This window comes from Benincasa hispida, unplaced genomic scaffold (assembly GCF_027475165.1).
Source record: "Benincasa hispida cultivar pf3 unplaced genomic scaffold, pf3_genome.v1.1 HicScf923, whole genome shotgun sequence".
Lineage (NCBI taxonomy): Eukaryota > Viridiplantae > Streptophyta > Magnoliopsida > Cucurbitales > Cucurbitaceae > Benincasa > Benincasa hispida.
Window position 1 is genome coordinate 34,023 of NW_028327068.1, and position 7,221 is coordinate 41,243.

A 7,221-nucleotide genomic window follows, 5' to 3' on the forward strand; every position below is an offset into this window, starting at 1 on the left:
AATTTTAATTTTAGGGTTTCGTTAATTATATTCGATATAATTAACGTATAAATTTATCAAAATTAAACTCAATTTGAGAGTTTTTAAATATTTAAGTATTGATAACAATTTTTGTAAAAACACTTTTTTTTTTCCTTTCTAAAATTTGACTTGGTTTTTTGAAAACATTTGTAGAAAATTGATAACAGAACATAAAAACTTATAAAATAGAGTAGTGTTTATAAGCTAAAATTTTAAAAAATATAAAATATAAAAAAATCAAATAGTTATCAAATGACGCTTAAGGTCTCATTTAACCATTTAATTTTTGTTGTTTTTGAAACCAATAGCGAAGTCATGAGGGTTATCCCGAAAGTGGAAAATATAATACCATTGTTAAAATATGTAGAGGTCCGCTGTCCCTAACAAATTGTTATCACTGCCGACCTTATTCTCGAGCGTCAAACAAAGCCAAAGTCGACATTTATGTTACTTTTTAGAATTCAGCTATGCATTCAAATTGTATTCTTAGCAAAAATAAAAACCACCGTAAAGAAATTATAAAGAAATTAATGCAATCTTAAAAAAAACCAAAGGCATAAACTAAAGCCCCGTTTGATACCAAATTTGGGTTTTGGATTTTTTGTTTTTGAAAATTAAGCTTATAACCACTCTACTTCACCTAATGGTTTTTTTTTTTCTTTTGTTGTCGCTACTTTCTAAATATTGTCTAAAAAAATTGGAACCAAGTTCTGAAAATTAAGAAAAATTGTTTTCAGAAACTTGTTATTTTTATAATGTGACTAAAAATTTAAACATGTCAAGTAAGGTAAAAATCATAATCGAAATTGTGAAGAAACAAATCTAATTTTAATAAATAAAAAACTAAAAATGAAATAATTATTCAGACAAGTCTAGTTCGCATTAGTAATAAACTTAAAAGAAGTCCAAGAAGAGAAAAAACCAAAGGAAAATATTAAACCATTGGCAATCCATTTATCGATTCTGTAGATAGAGAATAAGGACAACAAACCCTTGGTGTGATCCATTTATTAACATCACTGTGAGGAAAGAAAAATAACAACTCCTTACATACAACTCGTATTTAGAAAAAATACAGGTAAACTTACCTTCACATCCTAATCTTTACCTTACAGTCTACTTTAAGCATTAAGCTAAACTATCATCCTTAATTTAGAATTTAAACCAAATTTTAGTTAGACCATTTCATCATTTACTTGTTACAAGTTCTTATCTTGGTAGCTATTTTGATTTTAATATAGCTTGATGACTTATATAAATATTGAAAAAGTGACTCTTTTGCATCATCATCCAAACTTAAGAGAGTTCAATTTTGAAGCAAGAGAAAAATGGAAGGACAACAGTGGAAAAATATTGCTTTAGTTTGTGTTTTTGCGTTGTTAACTTTGAAGACTTGTCCATTGCCTCTTTCAACCAATGGAAGATGGATTGTCGACGCCACAACAGGCCAACGTGTGAAGTTAATGTGCGTAAATTGGCCAGGACACATGCAAGCTATGTTGCCAGAGGGTCTTCATCTCAGGCCGCTTGATAATATCACCGCGTTGGTAGCAAAGTTGCGGTTCAATTGCGTGCGTTTGACATACTCAATTCATATGTTCACACGCCATGCCAATTTGACTGTTCAACAATCCTTCGAGAATTTTGATCTGAAGGATGCCATGGGAGGCATAGCTCAAAACAACCCTTCTATATTGAACATGACAGTCGTTGAGGCATATGGAGCAGTGGTTGATTCACTTGCTGCACATGGGATCATGGTAGTTTCTGATAATCATATAAGTCAGCCAAGATGGTGTTGTAACAATGATGATGGCAATGGCTTTTTTGGAGATCGGTACTTCGATCCGCAAGAATGGCTACAAGGAATCAGTTTGGCAGCACAAAGCCTAAAAAGCAAATCACAAGTATGTTTTCTTTTTAAGAAGATTCTAAATAACTATAGTTTTATGGATGACTAATGCAACATTTTTTCAATTTTCCTGTTAGTTTCTTTATGGCTTCATTTTAACTATTAAGTTTTAGCGAAATTTTATAAAATAAGAACAATTTCTCAACGCAATGTGAATATGTTTAAAAATTTATATATAGAGAGAGTAATATAATTGTATACCTTTTATATTTTTATCATAAATTAACAATAGTGTTAATCCTAAGATATATTAAAAGTACCATTAATAACTAAATTTGGACTATCAAGAATACAATAGAACTAGTCTTAAATTATAGGGGTCAAATAGTATTACAACCTATAGTTTATCATGAATTTATACAATATGCTAACCATTTGCATGATAATATATACGTAAAAGGTGGTAGCAATGAGCTTGAGAAACGAACCGCGAGGACCAAACCAAAACGTGGAGATGTGGTTTCAATACATGAGCCAAGGAGCTAAGCTTATTCACCAAATTAACCCAAATGCTTTAGTAGTAGTTTCTGGACTAAGCTACGACACCGATCTGAGCTTCTTGAAGAACAGGTCGTTGGGCTTCAACTTGGACAATAAACTTGTATTTGAGGCTCACTTGTACTCCTTCACAAATAACATGGGTGATTTTTGGATGTCGAAGCCATTAAACACCTTTTGTGCTAATGTCAACCAAGGATTTGAAGACCGAGTAGGGTTTCTTGTCAGAGGACAAAACCCAATGCCACTATTCGTGAGTGAATTTGGGATCGACCAAACAGGCACAAATGAGGGACAAAATCGATTTTTAAGTTGCTTTTTTACCTATCTTACCGAAAATGATTTTGATTGGGGCTTATGGGCTTTGCAAGGTAGCTACTATTATAGAGAAGGTGTAAAAAATGCTGAGGAAACCTTTGGTGTCTTAGACTCAAATTTGCAGAACGGCAAAAAAAAAACTCTAAACTATTTCTTTCAGAGATTTCAACTTTTGCAAACCAAACTATTCAAGGTACAACTTCTTAAGTTATATGTTACTTTTATTAAATTATTATTAATGCAATCCACGTTACAATTTTTTTTTGAAATATTTTCAATTTATATCTTAAGAAGAAGATTTATTTCTACCAATTTTCTATATTCTACTTTTTTTCATCCTAACTAACTTAAGAATCAAAATGATTGCTCTTAACACAGATTCAAGTTCAAATCTCACAACAACATTCATAATGTACCATCCTCTTAGTGGTGGGTGTGTGCGAATGAACAAAAAATATCAACTAGGAATTAGTAGCTGTAAGACCTCTAACCGTTGGAGCCATGAAGAAGACGGTGCTCCTATTAGGTTGGCGGGATCTATATTGTGTTTGAAAGCTGTAGGAGATGGGCTCCCTCCAATTCTCTCTCAAGATTGCTCAAGCCAACAAAGTGTATGGAAATATGCTTCAAATGCCAAACTACAACTAGCCACTATGGATAAACAAGGACAAGCCTTATGCTTGCAAAGAGCTTCTCATTCCCTATCAAATTGTGGACTATAAGTGCATAGTGTTCAATGATTCTCAATGCAAGAAGATCCCACAAAGCCAATGGTTTGCACACTTGTTCCATCAAATTTACGTCTCATTTAATTGAAGTCATGATGTTAATCTATATATATGTTGAAACCTTATTTATTTCAATTCAAGAAAATTTATTATTCAAATGTATGTCTCATTTAATTGAAGTTTAATAAAGTAATCGTTGTATTTTCTATTTTCTCAACATCTCTTTTCTCAACATTATTTATTTGTATATTTTAGTAACCCATGATATTTTAGTCCAAGTGGGACGATTCGTTGCTAAATGTTGTAAAACTCGCCAGTTCTTATCATGGAAACATATTCTATTATCCAATAAAGTTTTGTTTTGTTGAAAAGGAAACATTTATTCAATGAAAGTGTAATTGAAATTTCATTATTGTCATTATGTAACTAAATCAATAAACGGATTCAATGCATATAGTGTGTAATACTGTTACTTTATGTAGAGACATATAAGAAGTTCAAAGTTATAGTATATAACAAAAAAGGTCATAAGTATCTGGATGGGATTGGATCCTCGTCTTGGCTTGCGGGACACTATGGATGTTGTATACTTCGTATAATGATACAAACGACGTAGTGATCCCAAAATATTCCATGTGGGAGACGTGCGAGTTGGGGCATACTATGCAATTTATTCAATAGAGGATCAGTGGGAGCTTAAGGAGAAAGATGTATTTATTAAGGAAAAATGGTAATTTTGACCTAGCTGTGAATACGAACAACCTGTGAAGGATCAACTTATTGATTATGGTTAAATCAAGTGGACAAAAATATAACTACAATGAGGAGAGTGCAAGTGGTATGTCTCCGTAATGACTCGACCCCCTAGGACTCACGTTGGACCGTTTCTAAACACATGCATGCATGAAACTTAAAATGACACCCTTTTATAGTGAAATAAATGCTAAAAAACTAAGGTAAATTCAAAAGATCATCATTACATTCAAATATTAAAAACAGACGATTGATTAATTGTAGAAATACATGTTATTTATACTGTTGTATTTAGATATTGCAGCTAAAAGAAAGAGAAGTTGCGTCGATAGTATAGAAATTGGTTAAGAAATGCGAAAATTATAAAATGTCGTCAATACACCTACTAACACCATTGCGAATATAATGTTTCAGTTTCTGTTTTGTAGGAAATAAGTCACCACATGCGTTTATGACTCCAAGACGAAATGAAAAACGCATCTACGTCGCATTGTGCCCATCAATCAAGAATGAAGAGATGATCAACGCAATAACGACGCATGCAACAATTGATCAAGAGCTCTAGTGATCAACGCAATTTAAACCGCATGCGGTAATAAAAAAACAGCACCGCATGCGGTGATCAATCGAAGATGTAAAGAGCAACGCATTTGCGGAAGATTCTGACAAGTGTACAGCTTTCAGTTGTGCATTTCTGACGGGTTGATTGCATTACAGAAGGAATTTTCCATTCCACCATTTCAGAAACTACCATAACAATACAGTGGGGACCACAAATTCAAAGAGCCAAGGTCTTGCCTATAAATAGCTTCTTCAAATTCGATGAAAAGAAATACATATACAGATACAGATACTGGTACATACATATATACATAGAGACATGCATATACTGATTCTGAGAGGTGAGTCTCCGAGTAGAGAATCCTTCCAATTCTCGTAGTTGAAGCTTTGTGCAAATGTCAATTCTACCGGGAAAGCAAGCCTGAGAAGAAAGCTTTCCTCTTCACCACTTCCACACGCCGGCAAGCACAATCTCTGTTTGGAATCTGTGTCAAGACGTTGACACACATTCTGTATTTGTTTCTAATCTCTATTTCATCATCTGTATTCATCTTCTGTAATCTCTCATTCACAACATGTATCAAACGCTTAATTTTAGAATTAAATGTTATGATAGTCACCATTGTCATCTCTCTGTCTCTTTCCGTACATCTGTAACCCATTTTCTCCATGATGTGTTCTTAATCCCCTGGGTAAATAGCAAGAATTAAGTAGTGAGTTAATTTGTGTTAAGGAAATAATTAAGTTTATCTAAAGGTTATATGTTATATTTGATATAACATATAATTTAATATATATAATATGATAAGTTAGTTATCATATTTATATTTATATTAATTATTATTTTAATAATAAGGGAGAAAGATACAACTCCCTTCCCCTTATTTTCTCTCCACCCACGTAAATGGGTAGTGGTTTTATCTGGCATATAGAAAAGAAAATTTTCTTCTGATTTTTTGCAAAGATTGTCGATTTTGACAGTGTGAGAAAACAACAGAAGAGTTCTATGCATTTTTTGTGTTTTTGAGAAAATTCTCAATCCTTCCTCTACAAAAAATTCCCTCTAATCCAAAATAGCCAGAGCCCACCACTGTTGGGTTCTCACCCTGATAATACCGAAGAAACCTTCGTGGTCGTGTTCATTCTTATTCGAGGTTATTCTTAAAGAAAGTCTTCAAGAAGTTTTTGAAATGTTCGAGGGAAATCATGAAGAAAGGTCTTCAAAGATGAGGTTTCTAAAATCCTTTCATTAACATATTGTAATTCATAATTAAATGTATATCTTGTTTCTTGTTTAATGTAAAATTTACATTGAACAAAAAATGGAAATTGGTTGATCCGCTTCCGCTCAAGATTCTCTTCTCCAAGTTCCTTAGAGATTAATGCTAACGGAAGTTTGTGTCACACCCCCTCCTCGCATACCTTTCCGACCTAGGAGGAGATGTGAAAACAGTAGATGGCCAATCTTCTTAAGACATTCACCATCCCTCTCAACCTTAGTCACTACACCCTTGTGTACTAGAAAACAGTTATAAACATGCAATAACTAGATATTCTCAACACCCACATAGCAATCTTAAAAAACACAAATTTATATATACATGCCAAAATAGGTTAACATTACAATTAGAAGCCCTCTCAAGTTTATCCTTATCCTTAATATGCTCATATGATTTTTACAAAGCCAGACAACTTTATCCACCTAACTATTTGATTTCTGACATCCTTCAAAGTCTGGATCCTTGAGTAGCAGACTCGCAGATCAACTAGGCTCTTGGTGAAGGAACTCTAATTATAGAGGACCTATGAGCAGAAACGGATCGTACAAACTCCATTGTGAAAGAACACATATATTTACAATCATATAGAACAGATTATGCATTAAAAACTAAATTATAGCATGTTCTGAATTAAATACAAAGGATAAAAACACAATACTTTTGAAGAACACTTCTCCAAGTATAATCCTCGATCAAAAGCGAACGCAACAAGCAACAACTCGATCTCCCTCGAACACCAGCGAGTAGAAACACGATCCTCGAATAGATTCAGATACTTCCACTAGATTACCTTGGTATTCTCGGTGTGAGAATCCATGAGTGGTGGGCTCTGGCTTATTTTGGTTTGAGGGAAGGTTTAGAGTGGAGCAAGATAACGATCGAGTAAGCGATAACACTGTCGTGTAGAAGATGAAGTCTATCGTATAGACTCGATATTCGATCATTTAGTCTCTCAAGTTATTATCTAGTAAACTCAATTGCTAATAATGTGAGACGTCAATCATGTTAGATATTCGAAATCAAATTTCATTTTATCCCAAAAATTGTCATAAAACCATGTAACTACCCACTAAAGGTAGTTATGTAGAAAAAGGATGTAATTATCATATATTTAATAAATTATAAATAAATATAATAACTAACTTCTCAT

At 33.1% G+C, this 7,221-nt stretch overlaps 1 pseudogene; it reads left to right on the top strand.

The window, feature by feature from the left end:
- Positions 1-1,349: 1,349 nt before the first annotated feature.
- LOC150029782 (glycosyl hydrolase 5 family protein pseudogene) lies at positions 1,350-3,561 on the top strand (annotated as a pseudogene).
- The last annotated feature ends 3,660 nt before the right edge of the window (positions 3,562-7,221 follow it).